This window comes from Podarcis cretensis (assembly GCF_951804945.1).
Source record: "Podarcis cretensis genome assembly, chromosome: Z".
Lineage (NCBI taxonomy): Eukaryota > Metazoa > Chordata > Lepidosauria > Squamata > Lacertidae > Podarcis > Podarcis cretensis.
This window is the reverse complement of record NC_137184.1, coordinates 34,613,245-34,637,105: the sequence shown is the minus strand read 5'-3', so window position 1 is coordinate 34,637,105 and position 23,861 is coordinate 34,613,245. Positions and strand designations below refer to the sequence as shown.

General features: G+C 42.3%; 1 long non-coding RNA gene across 2 annotated transcripts in view; it reads left to right on the top strand.

Annotated features, from left to right (window-relative positions):
• Positions 1 to 11,356, top strand: part of LOC307208110 — a 56,581-nt gene extending 45,225 nt beyond the window's left edge. For both annotated transcript variants that reach the window (XR_013834985.1, XR_013834986.1), the window contains exons 2-3: positions 8,751 to 8,828; positions 10,298 to 11,356. This is a non-coding gene — a long non-coding RNA (uncharacterized lncRNA). The remainder of the gene's footprint in view (positions 1 to 8,750; positions 8,829 to 10,297) is intronic.
• The last annotated feature ends 12,505 nt before the right edge of the window (positions 11,357 to 23,861 follow it).

The window sequence follows — 23,861 nt, the reverse complement described above, 5'->3', positions numbered from 1 at the left end:
CTTGTTGAGCTTTACACAGACTAGTAACCCTTTGATACTATGAATGCAGTCATAGGCCAGTGATCTTCCCCCGCCCTTCAGATGTATATTTAATAGTTTTGGCTAAACAAATAAATAATAATATCTGTAGTAGTGTGCATTTGCTGGAAAACCTGTAATTGTAAACTGCAATGACTGCAAGGAAAGAAACAGAATATGGCAGTTAATGTATCCTAATATATATCAAGCACAAGGTTGTGCTGTTGTGCAGATGTTCCTTCCTGTTGCTGAAGAATAGTGTTAATCCAGCCACAGATTCATTTATGTACATTCTAACTGCTCTGGTGAAGCTGTCCGCTATAGAATATTGACTAACAGTGTGGTTTGGGTAAGGGAAATGAAAAGTCATTTTGGCTGGCAAAGTCAAATCTGTGGAGATAGGAAAGGCTGTGCAGTGGAAATGAAGAGAGGACAGTTGTGCTGAACAGGGAAGATGAAGGCTAGTGGGAAGAGATCTGAGGGGCTAGAAAGAGATCTGAAGGCTAGAAAAGTCAGGATCTGAGGGACAGATGGGTGGAGCAGGCACTGACGAACGAAAGAGAGATGAAATTGAAACCTGGAGGAAAGATGCTCACATAGGGCCTATTATAGGGATAGGGAACCTGTGGTCTTTCAGATGTTGTTGGGCTGTAGCTGCTGTCAGCCCCAGTCAGCAGGCCAATGGTCATGATGGGAGTTGCATCAACATGTGGAAGGTCATAGGTTCCTCATCTCTGGTCTAACAGAATAATATTTTACACTGGAGAACCAAAGAATCAGGAACATCCAAGAGGTTGTGCTGAATGAATTTCATCTGAGGTTGTGTACCTCTTTTTTCCTACCTTGGTTTACAAATGATGCTTATTCTTTGAATTTTTTTTAAAAAAACACACATCTAGGATATAATCACAGACAAATAGTGTCAGGGAGTGTTAGACGAAGCTGATGGGATTGCATCTGAGTTCTGGGAAAGGTTGAGGACAGGAAGGTTAACATCTTTCATAAATGTTGAATGATATCTCTGTTCCAAAGGACATTTGAAGAGTGAAAACAGCAGGGTTTTATATTGGAGGAGGAGAGAATTAGCTTGAGGCACTGGAAGGACAACAGAGAATGGATTTTCAATCTGTCGTAGAAGGAGACTTATTAAAGAATAATCTGCAGAATACAGAATGAGATTTATTTCTGTTGATATGGAAACCATTTATGGATTATGTTCATGAAGGGGAAAATATTATATATAATATATAGCAGAAATGATATATGGGCATTGAGTACCCGGGCTTGCCATTTTTCCTTGCAAAAGGAACCATAACCTTCAAGATGTTTTCCCATTTATTTACTGGAACACTTTAGTAGCCACTCTAAATGAGAATTTGGGTTTTGTTGTACAATAGGATCTTTGAAATGGACTTTGGTGGGCTTGCCCTGATTGTGGAAATAGGCTAAAGTGAGCATGAGATGCAAAAGCTATGATATGTTACTAATGGCTGTTAACTATATTTACAGGGATGGTTATTGGGAACTGGGAATGCATCTTGAGTGCATCCTACCTGTTTGCCCTTGATGTTCCTTATCAGATATGGTTTTCTGACAGTTGAGGAGCTCTGCCTTTTCAAACAGCTGTGCATCGGAGTTTGGTGGAGGTGAAATTTGTCCAGCGTGGAGGGGTTGGGGTGGGCAGAAGTGGGTGAGAGAGTGGGTGAAAGATGGAGGGAGGGAGTGAGAGAGAACATACATCAGCATACAGGCAGGAATCAAGTCACAAGTGCATCCCTCTAGTAATACAATAAGGCTCAGTGGGTCCATAAGGCAAGACAGGACCAAAACAATGTGGGGCATCTTTGCTAGTCTCAGGTACTTCATCCTCCCCATCTGGATTTGGATCTGAAAGCCCCAGGGAATGTGTCAGTGTGTTTGAGAGTAAGTTGTAAGCAAGCATAACATCATTGCTGGCTGCAAGCATGTCTGTTGAGGCAGCAGCCTTAGATTCTAATTTGCCAGCTTTGTGGAGCTTCAGCCAACATAAGATAGCCTTAACCAATGTTGAGAATGCTTTGATTGATGGAATTGGTGCTACTATAGGTGGTGGTGCATAATACCCATTCCACATTTGATCATTTAGTGTAGCGGCACCTGCACATTGGAACTCCCTGCCTATTGAGATCAAGCAGCTGGCTTCACTCTGCTCTTGTCAGCTAGAGACATTCTTGTATAGACAAGCCTATCCAGATGCTTAGGACATTTTGAAATAAATAAATGTGTGCTTTCTTTAACAAGCCTGAAAACAGTTTAGCAATAGTTTTCATAAAAATGTTCTGATGACTTCTTCTTTTTTTATCAGATTGGGTTAAATTTGGCATGTCCATAAACATCATCAGGTAGAATATGTATACAAAATTCCAGGTTATTAGCTCAACAGGTGACATTTTTTATACGCTATCCTTGAGATTTAGAGTGGTGGAATGCCCTCTCCTTTTCTGCTACCCTTCTTAACTAAAGACGAAATTCCATGTCCCTTTAATGTTAAACTGTTGGTAGCAAGGAACATAGAGCCAAGTTAAGCTATTAGTCCACCTGCCTCAATATGGAATGGCAGTATTTCTCTAGAATTTCAAACAGGGTATCCTTCCAAACCTCACATGGAAATGCCAAGAACTGAAACTGGGACCTTTTGCATGTAAATCAGATGCTCTATGACCCTGACCTATGATGCTTCGTCAACTATAGCTTTTCCTCTATATGATATTGTAGTACAATTATATTTCCTCGGTATATTTGACCATGATATCCTGGCCTGTAAATCAGAGAAGGGAAGGTTATTGTAGAAACACTAAATAATGAATGCAGCCTATAGAAGGCCAAGTATTCAGGGGGAGATGATTGTTGTTATCAGGTAATGATCTTTGTTGTGAAAACAGGGATCTGGCAAGCATGGCTCTCCTTCCCTTTGTGCAATGTTGGAGGCAAATCTGTTTTTAGGGGCTGGCCTAGGGTTGGTGAGATCCTGGCATCCATCATTTCAGTTTGCTCAGAAGCATAAGCAATGGTTTGATGAGGTGGGGGGAAAGGGTCTCTCTCTCTCTCTCTCTCACACACACACACACACACAGAGAGAGAGAGAGAGAGAGAGAGAGAGAGAACGATAGCAAGATCATGTTAGATGTTAGACAAGGCCTGTTTTAGTACATAAATAAACATCAGTTCTTGTCAATAGATTGCTGCTGTGGCAAAGGGTTCAATTCATATACAGTTAACAACACATTTCTCACGGTAAGCCCAGATAAGGAGAACCAGAGTTTGTCCCCCCCCCCCCCCCGCTGAAAGCTGGCTTAACTTTGCATTAATGCATATTACATGTAAATATTAGTGGTGCCACCCTGACTGCAGCTAGGTTTGCACTGACATGTGGCAAGAGCTTCTCGGAGATGGTTCTGCATTTGTGGAATGCCCTTTCTGGTGAGGTGTGCTTGTCTCCTTCATTACTGACCTTCAGGATAAATTTAAAAGTCTTCCTGTTGGTGTTCATGCACTTAAAAAGAAGAAGAGCTTGCATTTGAAAAGGTACCTAATGGCCAGAAAGAATCCTACACATCTGTTTTTTTAAGAACCCAACCTCTGACTTTCCCATAACTCTCTCTGTTCCTGCATTCTCACTCTCTCATGCTCTGGTGTGAAAGGCTTCTCTCAGCCTCAAACTTTTCTCCCTTAAAAAAAAAGGGGGGGGGGAGATGTGGTTTCCTTTTAGGAAGTCAGATATAAATTAAAGACATTTAGATGGAAACTTTGGATAAGACACTGCTTCTTCTCTCATGCACTTTAATTAAGATTTTATTCCTCCATCTCTTTTCAAACTAGTAATTTTTTTAAAAAAAAGTATCACCATTTCCTACCCTGAGAATCGTTTATTCATTATCTGAGCCAGAACCCATGGTGTGGAACCAAAAATTTATGAAAATCTATATAGCCCATGTCATCTCTGCATTTTCATTATATCATTTTTTCAAAAAAATCAAAATAGGATGTAACACACTCAAATCCCATACGGTTCTGCCCTGTTACTTCATTACAATATATGCAGTTAACTTAGGTACTTCTGACACTGGCTGCTATTTGTGCCATCAAATTTATTGCTTGCTTTAGAATGGGCAGCTCAATGGTCTTCTCCAGTGATTTGTAACGTTGCAGCAAAAAAATAAAATAGAAGAATGGGTTTTTGCATGGAAGTTGATGCCTAGACTCTTAAGTCATATTTTCAAAATCTGAGATGCAAGCAACTTTACTACTGTATATTCCCATTTCCCACAATGCAAAGATGTTGGAGTCAGTCATCTTCCAGCAGATATATATGTACCCATTTTTGTGAGCGGGTTCAACCCATTTTCTGCTGCCCTCCTACTCGTCAGGCCTGGTGTAAAAAAACAAAAACCCCTAGGTCTTATTGTAGGGCTTGGGAAACTTTTCCAGTCCAAGGGCCACAATCCCTTCTGGATAATCTTCTGAGGGCCACTGGGTGTGGCCAAAGGTAAAAGTGGGCAGTGCAACTAAGATAGCTTTTACCTTTGTAAAGTAGGCTAGTTTCTGCACACACTCACACAGCCCTCCATCTGGACAAGCTAGAGGCATCATAAATGTTCAAGGACACATTCCAGCCAGGCAAAATAATTTCTGGGGTGCAGAACAGGGCCCTTGAGGTGTGTGGCCTGTAGGTTGTTCTGAGGGCCATAGAGAGAGGCCTTTGGGGGTTGAGATTTCCCATCCATGTTTAAGAGGCAAGTAGCAAGTTGTGGGGTTCTTTACTCAACCCATTGTTGTCAGAAAATCCCCCCTGCCACTTATACCCAGGTTCATAGCTGTCAACTTTCAGTTTTGAAAATAAGGGATCAGCAGCCTCACCTGTCCCGGGGACAGTCTACGGGATATCTAACAATCCAGGATAGCAGCAGGAAGCAGCGGGAAACAGCGCTGGAATAAGGGAATTTCCCGCAAAAAAATGGAAGGTTGACAGCTATGTCCAGGTTTAGTACTGTGTGAGATACCCTTCCAGGTTTTTTCTGACCCTCGCTGCTTGTTTTTACATCCAAGCAATGCATTCACAGCACAGTCTTATGCCTATTCACTCAGTAGTCAGTCTCATTGTATTCAGTGTTTCTTGCACCCAAGTAAAAGTGCACAGCCCTTATATGTCTTCTTGTTTTGGAGGAAGAAAAAACAACTTCTAAACTACTTTCCCCAGATAGATCCTCCTCCTTGCCTTTTACTACCATCTTCTCCTGAATTTGTCTTTACTTTTATTTATTTATTGTAAACACTTTAAATATATCTCCCTTCAATCATATATCCAGGGAGATTTACAACAGGAATGAAACAATTAAAAGGTAAATATGAAAAACATGGCAAGCTTGTGATGTAATCCCCCAACCAGGCATCAACATTTTTTAAAAAAGAAAGAGAAAATACATGAACAGCATTTGGAAATTTTATTACAGTTTTGTCAGCTGCTTTGTACTCTCTTTGCTTTAGTATCCACAAACTGGCATTACTAATTTAATATCACCACTTGTTGTCTTGGAACCTTCAGGGTTACCGATTAATTCCAGCTCAAATTGTCACTGGACTTGCTTTGTTTTTAATTAGTGCTGTGCTGAAATCTGTCCTCTGGTTTCTTGTACATTTTCTTCCCCTGTGAAAGAGGCGTTGATTTTGCTGCCTCATTCTCAGGACACTTTACAATTTCTTCAGAATTTTAGTTGGGTGTGAGGTTTTGAGATTAGATCAAGGGTGGTAAACCTGAGGCCCAGGGGCCAAATGTGGCCCTTGAACTCTCCCCAGGCCACACCCTTCACTGGCCCCTGAATGTTTTTGCCTGGTTGGAATGTGTCCTTGAACTCTGGTAAGGGTACTGTGTGTGAATGTGTGTGGAAACTAGCCTATTGCACAAAGGTAAAACTGCATCAGTTGCTCTGTCCACTTTTACCTCTGGCCCCACCTACCACTGACATGTGCCCCCACCCCCAAAGGTCACCCAGATGGGAAAGAAGCCCTCAATATAAAAGAGGTGACCCACATCTGGCTTACATTTTCATCATTGCAAGGTGGCCAAGGGAACTGCATTTTTTCTTTCTGCCCAATGAACATTTCTCCAACAAGCTGCCCACACTTCTTGATTACAAATACAAACAAAATGCATCAGGAGTTACCTCATTACATCTTCCCCAGGCTTTGACTGAAGTGCAGCCACCTGGGAAGACTGCAGAGCACAGACCGCTGGTGAGATAAATTGCAGAATGAAAGAAAGGGCTAGGGCCAGTCTACCCATGAGGGAATGTTGAGGCAACTGCCATGGGTGGCAGAATCCACAGGGACAGCAGATCTGGTCTCCAAAGAATGCACTGTCTGCCACTGCCGTTGCCACAGGGGCAACAACAACTGCAGCACACTCCTTAGAGGCCAGATCTGCTGCCTCCTTAGCAGCCTCCTCCAATGCTGCCTCTACAACAGCCTTTCAGCAAATTGAAGTCCTTGCTGGTCTCCCAACACCCACTGGCTGTCCTCTGGGTCTCCTGGGCTTTGAACCCACCTGACATGATTCAGAGTGGGCCCCTTTCCAGTTCAACCATGGGGTAAGGTTGATTCGCCCCTCCCCCTGTTCCTGATGTGTAGCTTCACTCAACCCTTCTTCTCTGGCAGTAGGGGGCACCATTTTGTGGTTTGCCTTAGGTGCCAAAATGTCTTGGGCAAGCCCTGGAAAGGGCATTTACAAATATACTGCATTCACATCAAAAGTAATGATAATTTTAATAATTCCTTTGATAATTTTCTGAGACAGTTTGTTTTCTCATTTACGGGTGGAAAAACTTGACAGATTTGCCCATCCTCAGCATCACCTCCATAGCAGGATTGCTGACATCAGTCTCATAGTTTATATTTTTAAAGTCCCATAATTTAAGCATTGAGTTCCCCAATAAATGAATAAAAATCATACATCAGAGCAGAATGAAAAGCCATCATTCAGACACCCCTCTCTTCATTACAAACTGTTCTAATCTCAGCTAGAGATGCATAAATCTGTCAGTTTTGGTTTCTCTCAGTTTCTTATTTTTATGTTCTGAAGTTCAGTTCTCCCCATTTCTGCATCAATTTGTTATTTTCTTTTTCAAATGTCTTCATGAAAATCCATGCCAAATATCTCCCCCATTGCTAATATTACCTACAATATGTGGGATGAGGACAGATATTTCCAAACACTGAGACAAGAGACTAGAGCTGAATGGGTCATTTTGAAGAAAGCCTGCGTGTCAATATAGGTCAATAGGATGCACTTGTCACAGAAGGAATCAGTGCTATTGACATCAGTTGACAAGAAATCCTTCTTCAGCTAAAAACTGCAATGAGTAATAGCAAATTCTGGCCCCTACCAGTATAAGTGGGCTCAACAACCCCCCTCTCCAAATTACTTACAACTGCATAAATTACTCTGCTTCTCAGTCATGTTTTCTGTGCACTTGCTCCCACAGGAGACAGTGATCAACCTGCGTGGCTTTAGAAGAAGATTAACCAAATGCATAGAAGATAAGGCTATCAAAGGCTGCTAGCCATGATGGTTATGCTCTTCCTCCATAGCCAGAGGCAGTAATGTGTCTGAATACTAGTTGCTAGAAACCACAGAAGGGAGAGAGTGCTGTGCTCAGGTCCTGTTTGTGGGTTTCCCAGAAGAGGCATCTTGTTGACCTACATGGGAACAGGATTCTGGGCAAGATGAGCCATTGGCCTGATCCAGCAGGCTCGTATATTCTTACGTGTGAGTGCTCATACACTCATGTACAGATGATTCTGAGAAGGACAATACATCAGTAGGAGAGTACATTCTTTCCACTTAGAAGATCACAGGTTCAATCCCCAGTGTCTTCAGGCAGGGTTGCAGATATCCCTTGCCCAAAACTCTGGTTAACTGCCACCAGTCAGTGTTAACAATGCTGAGCTAGACAGACCAAAGGTTTGACTCAGTATACAGTGGCTTCTTTTGCCCCCAGTGAAGGCATGAGTGCATGCTGACAGTGCAGTCTCATGCACTGCAGCCAATGGAGGTATGATACACTGGCACTGTTTAAGGCAGTCATGCCTCTCCTAATGCCTCATTTTCCAGCTCTATAGTGGTTTGCAGTTTCACTTGGCAACCGGAGAGGGTTATTAGGTTGCCTAATAGATCCCTCCCCAACACACATTCTTGAAAGCCAGGACTGGGCAACTTGTGGCCTGCCAGATATTGTTGGACTTTGACTCACATAAGCTGCATCCAGAGCAGTAAATGGTCAGGGGTCAGGGGTAATGTGCAGGTAGAGCATCTGCCTTATATGCAGAATATCTCAAGTTAATTTCCTGGCATCTCCAGCTAGGACTGGGAATGTTCCCTATCTAAAACATTGAACAGCCACTGATAGTACTGTGTGGACAATACTGAGGTAGATGGACCAATGGTCTTCAGCTTCCTGTGCTCCTATGTTGTCCAGCAATTCCTGAAGGGACACAGGTTCCTTCTTGTAAATAAATCTCATTGTGGCCTTTAGTTAACCCCAATTACTATGCCCTGTGTATGTTCATTCCAGACATATGCTTCATTTCATACAAGCACTGGTGTGGTCCTCTGGTGGAATTATGTAGCAGGAAAGGGACTCATGACTGCCTTGGCCTGGCAGTGGCATCTTAAAAAAAAAATCATCTTCCTTTCGCAGCAACATAAAGGATGACACCAGCTGTGCGGAAATTGAGAGTTGGGTCCCTAGCCTGTCATGTTTTGCAGTTCATCCCAAGTAAGTGCTAATAAAAGCTTTATCTCTTCCCACACCGTGACATATTTTGTTTATGTCACTCATTTTACAGAGAAGCTCATCTTCAGAGTTCTAAAAAAATGTTATTTGGTACTGTTTTATATTATACTGTTTTCACTATAAATCCAGACCATGTAAAGCTAGCGTGCTTCCCATAGCAACCACAGGAATATACACTCAGACTGCCTTTACTTACAAGGAACACCCCCCCTTCCCTGGTCCCTGTCCCTAGTAAATCAATGACCCTGTTTTTGCCTTATTAATATTGTTGCACGCCAGCCCAAGATTCAAGGCATACCAAGTGCTTACCCAGGGTTTGTATTTCCTTTTGTAATAAGGCACCACAAAGATTGTGGTGTTTTTACAATATATGGTTTATTTACACATACACATATATAACCTGAGCCTATGATGGAGGGATTCACAGTTACCCCCCAAAAGGGTCTTGTTTCTCCCATAGCTGCAAAAAGAAATCAAACATTGCTCTCCCTCTCTCTCAGTTCCCAGTTTGCTTCTTTGCTTCTAGCTCACATCACTCCAAACTCTCTGACCTCAACTCTGCCTTTGTCCTTCTAAATAACTGCAAGCTGTCTTACATAGAGCCCCTTTCCTTTGTTCCCCTTGATGGCCCATCACCCAGGCAATCACCACAAAAGGAAGCTAGCTTGGCTTATATTTTAACACTTGCCGGATACAGGGGTTAGGAGGGTCTCTGCATATAGTCCACACCCCACCCCACCCCAAACTCATAACAATATGTTACTCATTCTGAAGAGTAGTGGATGGCATGGTGGGGCCATGATGTTCTGACCTCCTGCCAGCTGAGTCACTGCAACTCATTGGGAAGTAGAGGGGGAGGTGGTGTGTTTTGTAAAAGCACGGGGAGGAGAACTCAACTTGGGTGTTTGCAACCTCCTCACCACAGTCCCTCTCCTTCCTGGTAAACAGCAGTGACTTAGTTGTGAGGTGAGGATCACTGACTCACTTGCCAGAGTTGCTAGGGTTGTCATTCCCCAACAGCTCTCTTCCCAGGGTGGATGAGTTAACATTCAAATTTATTTATTTATTTTAAAAAATTACGTACTCCTTCATATTTTGTGCTGTACGTTTTTGCTTAACAGAGAAGCCTTGAGGGATATAAAGATGAGTAATTTCCCCTTGCTATCCAACAAAGAACATGTGAGAGAATTCTAGCATTAGAACTACCATTCCAAATTGCTAGACCCCTCCCATCCTCAGGTCAAGCAACCTAGCCAATTTAAATGGGTGAGATGAAAGAGAGAAAGACAAAGCCTGGTTTGAAACAAGGGGCTCTTTTATTTCTTTTTAATAACAGAGACAGCTTTCTAAAGCTAACATTTTAGGGTATATAAATTCAGGAACAATATACTGTTATGAACAAAGTGCTAAATGGATCCATCATTATTCTGTGCCTCTCTCTTTCATACCAGCAGCGCTTAAAGGTGTTTCCATGCCTGGCAAACCAGCATCATTCAGAATGAGTCTTTTGTAAACTCGTTTCTGGGACAAAGTAGAGGATGAGCTCCAAATAAGATGAGGGGACAGAAACAAGGAAGGGAGAGGAGGAGGAGGGAAGAGATAGTTCACGAAGGTAAAAAAAAAGGGGGCGGATTGATGGATTCCAGGTGCCTACTGTCATCTATCCCAGCAGCCAAATATTACTATGGAGCAGTAGTTGTATCTTACACAACTCTCAAGTGATTTGTACATCCATGAGAACTGATCCAGGAGCAACATACTGTGCATGCAAGCAACAGAAATACAGTAATAAATCATTAAAAAGGCCTGCTGGATTACAGCAAAAGTCTTAGCCCAGGGGTCATCAGTCCTTGAGTGCTCCCTTCTGCCTCCTTGATAATGAGGTGGTGTGGGAAGTTACCTTTTTCTTCCTTTGAAAGAACTTAAGAGATGAAAGAGGAACAAGGAAAACTGACTTCCTCTTTCAACTCTTTGTTCTTTTGAAGGCTGAGATTAATTCTACTAAATCTGACTTTTATCCAGAACCCTTGGAAAAATGAAATATGTGCGTACGTGGTTTCTCTCTCTCTCTTGTATCTGTGTCCAGAAACAAGTCGGATGCAAAAGACAAGTTTATACAGTATAAGTGTTTTGTGGCTATATTGAACCTGTCTAAGGGCCAAACTAGATGTGACATTATTTTGGCCTTTACTAAATAAATAAATAGCTGGTAGAGTCTTTGAGTCCAAATGGAGGGATAATTGTCACCACCATCATGGGCTTAATCTGAATCAGTGTGGCCCAGGCACTAGCTATTAGCATAGTAAATACCCACCATGATAAAGAGAAAAGGTTGAAAGATAGTGTCGTGGACCCCTCCATCAAGATCTTGCATGACTTGGCATACCCTGACCCAAGGAACGGAGGAGGAATGAGCAGGAACAGGAACAGAAGTGAGGCTTGAATATGAGTACTGAAAGGTGGAGGAGAAAGGTTGTTTACTGATGTCTCTAGATGCCAGAGAGGAGGAAGTAGACTTAGAATCATAGAATCATAGAGTTGGAAAAGACCACAAGGGCCATCGGGTCCAACCCCCTGCCAAGCAGGAAACTTACCAGCTCTCTTCCTGCAGAGTCCCAACAGGGAGGTGAGAAGGACTTCAACCAGCCAGAGGGAGCTGCTATACAGGAGGAGAAGGTGGCGGAGCTGGAAGCAGAGGAGCAGGACACAGTTTTGTCACTGAGAACCAAACACTGCCTTTGTAGGTGGGATCAGATGTACCCACTAAGATGGAGCCTGCTTGGGCATGCACAGCTGTAGCCTTATTAGGCTCACCCCATCACATCTTCATTCATTTATTCATCATTTTATTTATATGTTTCCTTTCCATAGCTAAAACCATGCTCAAGGCATCCCTCCCCAATACTTACAAACATAAGAAAAGCAGTCATAAACAATAAATAAACCACTTCAGAAAGTACAAAACGAAATTCCACATAAATCATAAGATCTAACAATAAATATACAAAAAAATACTATCAATAACAACTCTCCCCCCCCAAAAAAAAACACCACACCCCATGCAAGATTCTGTTCAGCAGCCTCAGCTTTTGTATCTGGAGAGTCAGGGCCCGGCCCTCCCATGCTAGATGGGAAAGGCAGGGAACAGGTGTGCCAGAACTCGCAACCAAGCTTGGTGAGAGGGGCGTGTAAACTGTCAGGCCATCTTTGTAGCTTCTGTTTGGTTAGGAACCTCTTGCCATGGTCATCTCCCTTGGAATCTTGACTTCTGGATCTTGTAGTTGCTTCTGAGCCAATCCTGCTGTAAGCCAGAATACAGTGGTGCCTCGCAAGATGAAATTAATCCGTTCTGTGAGGCTCTTCGTATAGCAGTTTTTTCGTCTTGCGAAGCAAGCCCATTGACAGCTTAGCGGATTAGCGCTATTAGCGGTTTAGCGGCTTTTAGCGATCAGCTGTTAAGCGGCTTATCAGCAGATCAGCTGATAAGTGGCTTAGCGCCTTAGGAAAGGGGGGGAAAAGGGGGGGGAACCCGCAGGAACTCGCAAGACATTTTCCTCTTGCGAAGCAAGCCCATAGGGAAATTCGTTTTGCGAAGCGCCTCCAAAACGGAAAACCCTTTTGTCTAGCGGGTTTTCCGTCTTGCGAGGCGTTCGTCTTGCGGGGCACCACTGTAAATATCTCTTCATTACTTTCAAGTAACGATGGGACGCAGGTGGTGCTGTGAGTTAAAGCCTCAGCGCCTAGGGCTTGCCGATCGAAAGGTCGGCGGTTCGAATCCCTGCGGCGGGGTGCGCTCCCGCTGCTCGGTCCCAGCGCCTGCCAACCTAGCAGTTCGAAAGCACCTCCGGGTGCAAGTAGATAAATAGGGACCGCTTACCAGCGGGAAGGTAAACGGCGTTTCCGTGTGCGGCTCTGGCTCTGGCTCTGGCTCTGGCTCTGGCTCTGGCTCTGGCTCTGGCCAGAGCAGCGATGTCACGCTGGCCACGTGACCCGGAAGTGTCTCCGGACAGCGCTGGCCCCTGGCCTCTTAAGTGAGATGGGTGCACAACCCCAGAGTCTGTCAAGACTGGCCCGTACGGGCAGGGGTACCTTTACCTTTACCTTACTTTCAAGTAAAAGTCACTGTGATGTTTTGGAACAGGACCCTGACAGAGAGAAAGAGGCTTAAATGCTAAATGGTACATCCAGAAAACAAGTTATGAGTGTGTGTGTGTGTGTGTGTGCAAAGAGGAGAAATGGGCAGAGCCAAAGAAAACAAAGTGATGCAGGGCTGGGGAGGAAACTTTCTGCAAGTGTTGAGTTCAAACCTATGTTAATGGAGGGGTGGTGGCTGTGCAGAGGAAGCAGCACCAAAAGAGAGAGCAGAGAAAAAGAGATGGAAGGCACATGGCTCATGACACAGAAAGAAAGAAAGAAAGAAAGAAAGAAAGAAAGAAAGCATGTGCTATGCAATCCTGAAACCCTATAAACTCACTTCTGTCTCTGGCAATGCTTAGTAGCAGTGGCCACCAGCCCCTTACATATTACCCTTAAGGGAATGTGGGCCTATTATTATTATTATTATTATTATTATTATTATTATTATTATTCCCACTTCCACTGTTTTCAATTCAATGGGATTTGTTTCTGAGCAGAAATGTATTGTAAACCTCATTGTAGATTTTCCAGGCACTTTATAACAATAAAACAGTCCTAGTTAAGTACTGGAGGGTCTCAGGTTGTTTTGCTGCAACACAATAGATTCAGATGTGTGAAAATCACTATTTTTCCACTGGCTTTTTTATGGGGTGGGGTAGACTGCATTAAAAAGAGCTGCCAATATTGATACTGATGGCATTCATTAAATATTGTTTCCATTCTCCCAAGAGACTTAGTGGGTCAATTTGTTTCCTTACCTTGCCTTCACGTTGTCAATCTTGCCTTTGCGTGCTCCTCAGCAGGAAAACTGTATATACAGTATATGTGTTTGTTTTCTTACCAGAGATCTGATTATCTTTTAATTTCCCTGCATCACTCCCTTTTGGGGACCAATTTAGTTTTAAATTACTTCCCATTTCTATCGTTTTATAAATGGCTCATTTCTACGAGAACACATGATTTGGATCATCACTGTGCTGCATGCTTTGCAAAGCAACTCTTTTTTGGTGGTTTACTTCTTCAGTCCTTATTTTATTTGCAATGTCTCCTCTCACCCAGCTCACATCTTTAGATTCTGTGTGGCTTTGCTTTATAGCTGTGCTGGCGTATGCAACCCAAAGTTGTCGCTGGTCTTTTCTTTTTCTTTTTTTAAGGTGTGGGGTTTGGTGACCCATAAAGATTTTTGTGATCTTTGGGCATTTGGAGACCTTTTTTTTCATATTTGGTGGACTGGTGGGTGTGAGGTATCATAAGACTGTGGTCAGTCTTTCTTTTGTCTGCCTTCCCCCCTGGGGAGGATGACTATTTAATTCATTGTTTTTTGCGGTCAATCCTAAACCTGAGTGGTGGTAGGAATTTCCAGGTGTGGTCCAATGGCCTAATCTCATACCCTGCTGGATTCATGCTGAAGGACAGAAGTTACGGGGGAGCAACACCAGGCATTCCTCTGTTCTTCTTTTAAAAACAAGAATTACTGATTTCTCTCTCATTTGAAACAATAGAAGAGAAATAAACTATGCCAGAACCAGGACTGGCACAGTAACCTCCCCAGTTTTGGGGAACTGGGAAGGCTATGTATCCTTTGGATTAGTGCCTTCTCTATTCCACCACAACACACAGCCAGTTTGTTCCCAGAATTCTCCAAAGGTTTCTGCAGTGGCTGGAAAGGACCATTTACCCTCAGATAAGACCACCATTCTCCTCCCAAGGTGGCGAACACAAGTCTTTAAAAATATAACAAGAAGAAGAAGAAGAAGAAGAAGAAGAAGAAGAAGAATGGGGATGGTGACCTCAATAATTACTACTAATAAAATAAAAACTAGAATAATCTTACTGAGTAACAAAAGAAAGTCAGTGAAATAAGAAAATGTAAATTTCTGTTTAAAAATGCTTATAGCAAGTGGCATGTTAATAACTAAATATTGGAAGACAGGCAAAGTTCCGCCTATAGAGGAATGGTAACAGAATGTTTGGTTGTTTTGATAATAAGATTTCAGCAATCATTTATTTCTGTTGCAGTCATTTAAATGCAGTTCAACCATATGTTTAAGAGCAGAATCTACTGAAAAGCCAGACCCCCTTACAATTGTGCAAATTGTACAATTGTACAAATGATTGATGCTTGGCTTGATTTTAATTGCTTTATATCGTTCTTTTGATATATCTGGGAAACGCTTGTAAGTAGGAAGTTACAAGGCTAGCAATAAAATACTATAGATGCCTATCAGAAATATGTCCCACTGAATTTATAAGAACATGAAAATAACCCTGCTGGATCATACCAAAGGCCCATCTTGTCAAGTATCTTGTTCTCTCAGCGGCCAAGTAGATGCCTCTGGAAGTCAACAAGCAGAACCTGAGTAAAACAGAACTGCTCCCACTTGATTCCCAGTAACTAGTATTCCACAGCATGCTGGCTCTGATACTGGAGGTTGTACATAGCCACTGTGGCTAGTAGCCTCATCCTCCATGAATTTGCCTAATCCCCTTTTAAATCCATCCAGCTTGGTGACCATCCGCTACATATTGCAGAAGGAATTTCCTTGGATTATGTGCTGCGTAAATAAATTTTTGTCTTCCTTGAGTCTTCCAAAATTCAGCTTCATTGGCTGGTCCTGACCACACATAATTTTATACACATCTATCATGTCCCCCTTAATTCATAGCTTTTCCTAAACTAAAGAAGAAGAAGAAGAAAGCCCCTAGTAGATGATTTTCTCCAGCCTTTCCTAAATTCCTTTTACTCCAACAACAACTCCTTAAGATGAGGTGACCAGAAATATACATGATATTTCAAGTGTGCTTGCACCATAGATTTATATAATGACATGAGATATTCACAGCTTTATGGTGAACCCTATTCGTAATTATCCTTAATATGGGATTTGCCTTTTATTCCACAGCTGCCACATGCTGGGTCAACATCATCATCTTGATACTAGCTATGACTCCAAGGTTTTATTATTTGACAGTCATTGCCAGCTCAGATCTCAGACTTTGCTGAAATGCATGCTTAAACATTGATATTGCCTCTTACTTGCCTAAATAGAAGACAAATATATGGGTTGGTATGTAGAAACCTCTGACTCTTGTGTGACTGAACTGTAGCTTACTGTAAATAGATTAGAGCCAAATCTCTGGCCCTCCCCATTTCCCTCTTTTTAATACCCACTAATAGCATTTTGCCCCTAGTGGGCTGTTCATGAGATATTTTGGTCCCTGTACTGAAAATGATCCCCACCGGGGGGTGCATTTTATATTAGTCCTTGTGAGTTGCTGCTTTGTGGTTGTGTGTCTTTAAAGAATAAAAGCAGTGCTTTTTTCTTAAAAAAATGTTTAGGGGTACCCTCATTTTCCTACTCGTATTGAAATACTGCCCCTCAATGAGGCCAAACTTAGATTCACAAAATATTTAGGGGTATGCATACCCCTGCGTCCCCCCAGAAAAAAACACCCCTGAATAAAAGTGTACAAATGAATTAATAATTAGTTGAGTTCAAAACTGAGGCTAATCTTCTTGGAAGAGGTGGGGTTTGGAGGAGTGGCCTGAAAGGAGCTTGCATTGCAGGAAGATTGCATTGAATATATTGCAAACTTCAGCACTGTAGAGCTATTGAATGAGTCTATTACGATGACATAAAATATTTAAGTCTAATGTTGTAATTTCGGTTGCTATTACTTGGTTCCATATGCTGGAACATACATTGTTATTTTATTTTCCAGTTTTAGTGTTTCCCTTTTCAAATTCTTTCTCTTTCTTAATAGACTGGAAATGAAACTGATTAGTTGCCTCAGTGAATCTATTATTTCCTTTGGCATGCTTCTTTTAAATGTTAGCTCATCATATTGTGTGTGTGTGTGTGTGTGTTCTCTCTCTCTCTCTCTCTCTCTCACACACACACACACACACACACACACACTTTACATAATGTGCTTCCAGCAGTAAAGGCTAAATCCTGTAAAAATAAAAAGGTGCAGAGAAATATAGCACACCTGGGCAGCAGAATAGGGGACTATACTACAAAGTTCTTTTGCAGGTTTTATTTAGGAAAAAAACAAACAGGAAAGAAACTTAGGAAAGAAAGGAAAAACAGAGCAATTGAAATTTTCCAGTCACTTAAATTCTGTAATGGATCCTTATCTAGTATATATTACATATGCCATTGCCTGCTAATTCACTCATCATTTCTACAAGGGGATATATATATAAATAAAATGATGTTGTTATTTAGTTATATTATTTAATTAGAGGCAGCATTACTCCAACAGGCAGTAGCAGTTTATTACTAGCATGACATAACCAAATACAAAATAATAAATTTCTGGAGGGGAAAATATATATGCACCAGGAAAATCTAATGGGATGAAGAAGGGAGGGGCTGACTTATGGGGGATTCTTCAAAAGTGCCTATCTCGCCCTTTTGAGCTGTGAAAACTCTGGAGGCAGATGAATTATAAAATCACAGCAGAAAGTTCCCAGGGAGACCACAGCAGGGGGTATATTCTTCTCTGGGGAGAACTTTGATTCTGAATGTTAATATATTTAAACTAGTTGTGAACTAAATTGTTTCAGATAATGCCACTGGTAATGACACATTTTCCATATTAACATGTGTGCCTTTTGTTTATAAATTTAACAACAGGCAGACATACCAGGCCCTAGGTGCTCTTCCAATACAGTTTAAGGTTGTAACAAAACATCCAGTGTTAACAGCATGCTTATCTGCGTAAGAAATGAACAGATGCTAATAAATAAAATTTACTCCAGCCACGTTAACAGATTCTTGATTTGCCAATTAAGGGAAGCTCTGCATTTTGAACCGCCTATGATTACGCCTCAGGTGTTACAATAGGTTATAGCAAACTATGTTCTACTCAGAGTAGACCCATTGAAATTAATGGACCATAGTTGGGTCTCATCTCTACCATGCATTTAAAGCAGTTTTAATAGCACTTAAAAATAATAATTATGCTTTCCTCTAAAGAATCCTGGGAACTCCAGTTTGTTAAGAGGATTTTGGAGATCCCCATTCTGCTCACAGAGCTACAATTCCCACAGTGGTTTAACTACGAATCCCTCTTTCCAGGGAACTCTGACAACTGTAGCTCTAGGTGGGGGGGGGGCAAAGGGTCTCATAACAACCCTCAGCACCCTTAACAAGCTACATTTCCCAGGATTATTGTGAGGAAGCCATGACTTTTTAAAGTGATTTGACCATAAATGTATGGTACAGATGGGCATGTAGTGATGCCCTTTAATTTCAGTGGGTCTGCTATGAGTTGAACAAACACTGGATTCAACCCTGTATCTCTGGCCAATTTTTGCCTCTGTAAAAGGTAAAGGTAAAGGTACCCCTGCCCGTACGGGCCAGTCTTGACAGACTCTGGGGTTGTGCGCCCATCTCACTTAAGAGGCCAGGGGCCAGGGCTGTCCGGAGACACTTCCGGGTCACGTGGCCAGCGTGACAAAGCTGCATCTGGCAAGCCAGCGCAGCACACGGAAATGCCGTTTACCTTCCCACCAGTAAGTGGTCCCTATTTATCTACTTGCACCCGGAGGTGCAGGCGCTGGGACCGAGCAGCGGGAGCGCACCCCGCCGCAGGGATTCGAACCGCCGACCTTTCGATCGGCAAGCCCTAGGCGCTGAGGCTTTTACCCACTGTAGCAGGCCTCTTAAAATATGTTGGGCAATATCCTGCTAAGTCATACTTAGTGTAGACCAATTGAAATAAATAGGTTGACTGCATCTCCTGCCTTCAGTGGGTCTGCCCTGATTATGATTAACATTGGATGTCACCCAATGTTTTGTTATGGATGTTGAATATATGCAAGGCGAGGCCTTGAAATGTTGCTGCAAATATTTTCCTTTTCCAGCCCCCACCCCGAAACCTGAAAAGATGTATCTTGTCTGAATTGCGCACACTCGAAAGCTTGGTGTGTGTGTGGTGGACCTGCAGCGATGACTGATGTCCATTGGGAATGGACAGGATGTACACAGGATGTCCAAACAGCAGGGAGAGCCAGAGCCAATGACAGGTTCAGCTAAAGCCAATGACAGGTGAGCCAACGACTTCCCATTTTGTCCCCATCCTCTTTCTGCTTGGTGAGTGCTACAGCAGCTGAGACTACAGAAGCAGAAGCTGCCAAACGCAGTGCCACACCCTCAACTTGTTATATGAGAGAAGTCATGAAGGGTCTGGCTGCGACCAGATTGAGGGTTGGTTGGACAGTGCCTCATTTGCTGCAATGAACCAACCTCCACTGATGTGTGGGGAGAATTTGACTTAGCTCAGAAAGTGGATCTGGTTTGCCTTCCCCTCTGCCAGACCTAAGGGGCTGCTGAATTTAAATGGGCAGACTGTGTCAACCTCCCAAGTGCTCTCCATCATCTCTGTCCAACTTTCCATCCCTCATGAGTTCCCTACTTATTAGGCTGTTCTAACTTTATTGCACTATTCAAAGTGCCATAAGTCTGGCAGATCATCTGCTTTCTATGCAGGGGGTACTAGGCTTAACCTCTGGCAGCTCCAGGGATGGCTGGGAGAGACATAAGAAGAGACATATGCACAGGAAGCTGTCTTACATGGAGTAAGGTAATTGATGGATCTAGCTCAGTATTGTCTATATTGATTAGTAGCAGCTCTTTAGAGTTTCAAACAGGATATAAAAGGGAATTGAACTTGGGATCTTCTGCCTGCAAAGCAAATGCTCTATCACTGAGCTACAGCTTGTCCCCTGTTGGAAACCCTGGAGAGTCATTGCCGCTCATTGTGGATAATTCTAAGCTAGATTACCCAATGGTCTGGTTTGATGTAAAGCAGCTACCTATGCAACCTCCTAATGTTTCTGGATGCTGCTTACAGTATCACTTTCTACCTGAGCTGTAGTTTTGCAAGGTTGTGGGGTTTCTGTGTATGGTTCATTTTAGCAATTACTGTGATTAAGAAAGGAGTTGGCTAGAGTTGGTGTTCAGGTACTCTGGGAAATTTCTCTCTCTCTCTGATCTGTCCAATTCTCTGCTACGTGCTGTGTTGCTATTATGAACTCAAGGCCAAAGCACAGTTATCCACAGCACCATAAAAGCACTATCCCCATCCCCATCATTCCCTCTCTTCCCACACCCTGCACCCTTCATTCCCTGAGCCAGGCTATCTACTTTTCACTTCTCATCAGTGCTATTTTTCTAGGAAAAAATGGTGCTGGAACTCACAATGAACACCTCCCTTGTTCTCTTATAATGGCACTGGCACCCATCTGAGAGGTGCAGGAACTGAGTTCTGGCAAGTTCTGGCTGAAAAAAAAAACCCTGCTTCTCATCGCAATGTGCACCTAATGGACCCTAGAAAGGTTCAGGCATAACTAGGAATGGGTGACTGTCAATTTCAGTTTTTCACATACCACTCCCAGTCTTAAATTCCGCTTTCCACATTTCCACATTAGTTGGTTGTTGTTTTTAAAAAGAGCCTCATGAAAATTCATCACTGGCTTTCTCCTAATATATACTTTGTATGCCATCACATTTCGTGCAAAGCACTTTCCACACATTTACAACACATTTCTGTACGTTATTTTCACTAATATATGCCTATTATGCACACTTTGAATTTTTATATGGAACTAAAACTGAACTAAATTTCTTCCACTTTCTTAGCAAATTGTCATCTAACATAAGGACCTCTTATTGCTCACACAAGTAATGTTAAAGTGACCACCAATGGTTCCAATGGTTCAGGCAGCATGAGCAAAATTACCTTTAAACTTTTAAAATGAAGGCTTTTTAAAAACCATTTGCTCAGAGCCATCTTTTTGATGATAGTATAAATAACACATTCCCTTTAGATGTCCTCTCCACTCCATAACTTCCATCAAGCTTGTCCATTGGCTGTGCTGTCTGGGGATGATGGAGTTGAAGTCTAAAACATCTGGAAAGCTAAGGAAGACTGTATAAAGATGCTTGGTTTCTTCTTTGCCACCTCTGACTTGGTTGTTTTCATTTGTCTGTAATTTTAATTTGCAGGAAAAAATACAGGATGATGGGGGGGGGCGCGGAAGAACCAAAACTTTTGCAGAAAAGAAAAGAAACCTAGCAAAAATGAGACATGAAGGCAACACAGGGGAAAAAATGGATTTTAAATGGCACAGTACATGCTGATTTGTACTTGTGTACCGCCATGTGGACAGCAGGCCTTGATGTATGCTAATGTAATCAACAGCAAGGAAATGCTCACTTCTGCATCAACGGGCCATGTGGCAGAATTCATAAATCTGAAACAGGGCAAAATGATGCTTGCTTAGGTGCCTATTTACTGGACTTGATGATGCTTAATATTCAAGGAAAGTCCAGATTTCGCTCTGAAAACACACTGTGTGGAACCTCATGTTTCAAGGGAAGTTACTGACTTTTACATTCAGTCTTTAGAAAGTTTCACTTTCTTCAAAGGGGGCACCAAGACCTGTGAATACTCCTGTGGAACTAGAAAGGCTATAGCTCAGTAGTAGAGCATCTGTGTCGTATGCAGAAGGCACCATGTCATATTTTAGGCATCTCTAGGTAGGGCTTGGAAAGACCCCATATGAAATCCTGGAGAGCCTCCAGCCAGAAATGAGATTACCAAACTTGATGCAGCCGTGGTCTGGTTCCATATAAAGCAGATTCCTATGTTGGAGCACTCATTTTACCTTCAGGCATTCTACTCATGAGTAAAAGTGGCATAAAAGTGAGAAAGAGTGCACTAAGCTCTGCTCCCTTCTATCCCCTTCTGTGGGTTTGAGATGTAACTTCTGAAGTGGGAAGACTCCCTTGCTCACAAAAGCTCCCTGCAAATACAAAATTGTGACCTGATGTTGAATATCATTGAGGGAAGGTGTTGATGATGTATTGTCTGCCTGAATGAAGCTAAGGGAATGATGAGTTTCTGAGAAATTTAAGGGCATATGGAGAACTCCAATCAGGTTACCATTCTTTGTTGCCAGAGGTCCAAACTATACTTGATGTGAATCACATCAGTAACAACTGAGTGAAGAATTTTCCTGTAGAAAGAAGCCAGCACAGGAATCCGAGCTGGATTAGGGACCTGGTGTGGTGTTTGAGGGGCTTTAGCCCTTTGCTGGCCACTGTGATCTAAATTGAATTTGCCCTTGTCCATCCCTGCAATTTGCTTGGAAAACAGAAAGCTCCCATTAAATCGAGTGGGACCTTTTCTTCATGCCAACTGTCTACTCCAGGCCAGGACTTCAGCTGGGGGAGAAAAGGAGAAAATGCCCTTGGGGAACTGAATTTATTTTCAGGACCCCCATAATCAGATTAATTTGCACTCTTTGATTCTGAATTCACAAGTGCTGGTGCCAATTTGAAGCTTTGTTGAATCCAGAGTTGAGCATAGGAAGCTGTCTAAGGCAAACTGTTGATCCATCTAGATGACCTCAGAGTTTCAGACTGGGGACATTCCCAGCCCTACCTGGAGATGCTGGGAATTGAACCTGAGACCTTCTGCATGCAAAGCAGGTGCTCTACCACTGAGCCATAGCCCTTCCTTCTACTATAAAGACTGGTCTCTGACTGTAATCCATTTATATTTTAACATATTTTATATCTGTCTTTTTTATATTCATTGTTATTGTTAGAGAAACCCATTCTTTTACTTTTCTAAGGCTGCAGTCACACAGCTGTTTATTCAATTCCCCCAATATTTCCATAACCATTCATTTTCTGCATTGTATTTGAGTTTTCACATCATGGAAAAAAGTCGCTTCCAGGAAACAATGGAAGATTCACCACAGAGAAAAGAAAATACTGTACTTACTCGATGCAGTTTGCTCCCAGAAGAGCAATGGCCACCAACATGTGTGGTTTAGAAAGAGGATTAAATAAATTCATGGAAGATAAGGCTATCAATGGCTCTATTCTACATCCATGGTTGGAGACAGTATGCCTTTAGGTGCTTCCCAAAAGAGGCATCTGATTGGTCTCTGTGATGACAGGATGCTGGACTAGATGGGCCTTCAGCCTGGTCCAGCAGAGCTCTTCTTATGTCCTTAAGCATGTAAGTAGGACAAATTGGATAAAGGGCATTAACCTGAACTATACTATCTGCCTCTTTGTTCCCAAAATGAAGACAAGAAAGCTGAAGAACTTCCAATGTTTTGAATCTTGCTTAAACTGTTTTCTGTGTCAAATGAAGTCTCATTCTCTAGGGACTGTCCTCAAGGGAAAATCTATTTCTTTTTTTTTGTAAATACTTAAGGATATAGGGGCATGTTGATAGGTTGAATAATTATGTATATATGGATTCCCATAGTGAAGAGTCCCAAAGCATTTAATTTTGTTTACACTAAGTTCTTGCTGAAGGACTCTAGGGGAAAACTCTCAGAAAATGAAATTTCAGTGCGGGTTTCTGCAATTCAGATTTTAGAACAAGCATAAAAAGAACTGGTTTTGTGTTCATAGGTTTTTTTTGTTATTCCCTTCTCTTTCCTTCTCAATGATTTTTATTTTATTTTAATAGGAGCTTATCAGATGAATGGTCTCAATGGTCTCATCAGATCAATGGTCATGTGCTCTCACTGCCTGTCACTATTTGGGGACTTGGTATTGTATATTGTATGTAGGGCTGTATATTGCTGCAGTGCTATTTTTCTAGAAAAAGAGGTGCTGAAACTCACCATGAACACCTTCTTCATTAATGGTGTACACCTGAGAGGTGCTCGACCTGAGTTCCTGTGAGTTCCCCCTTTTAAAAAGCCCTAATTGTATGTGGTGGCTGGTTAGACAATGATAACCAGAGCAACTATTGCAGCAGCAGGAGCAGCAGCAGCAAGTAGGCAGGTAAGCAGGCATTGAGATGACAGTTGGCAGTTCTGCATGTGGAAAGATGCTA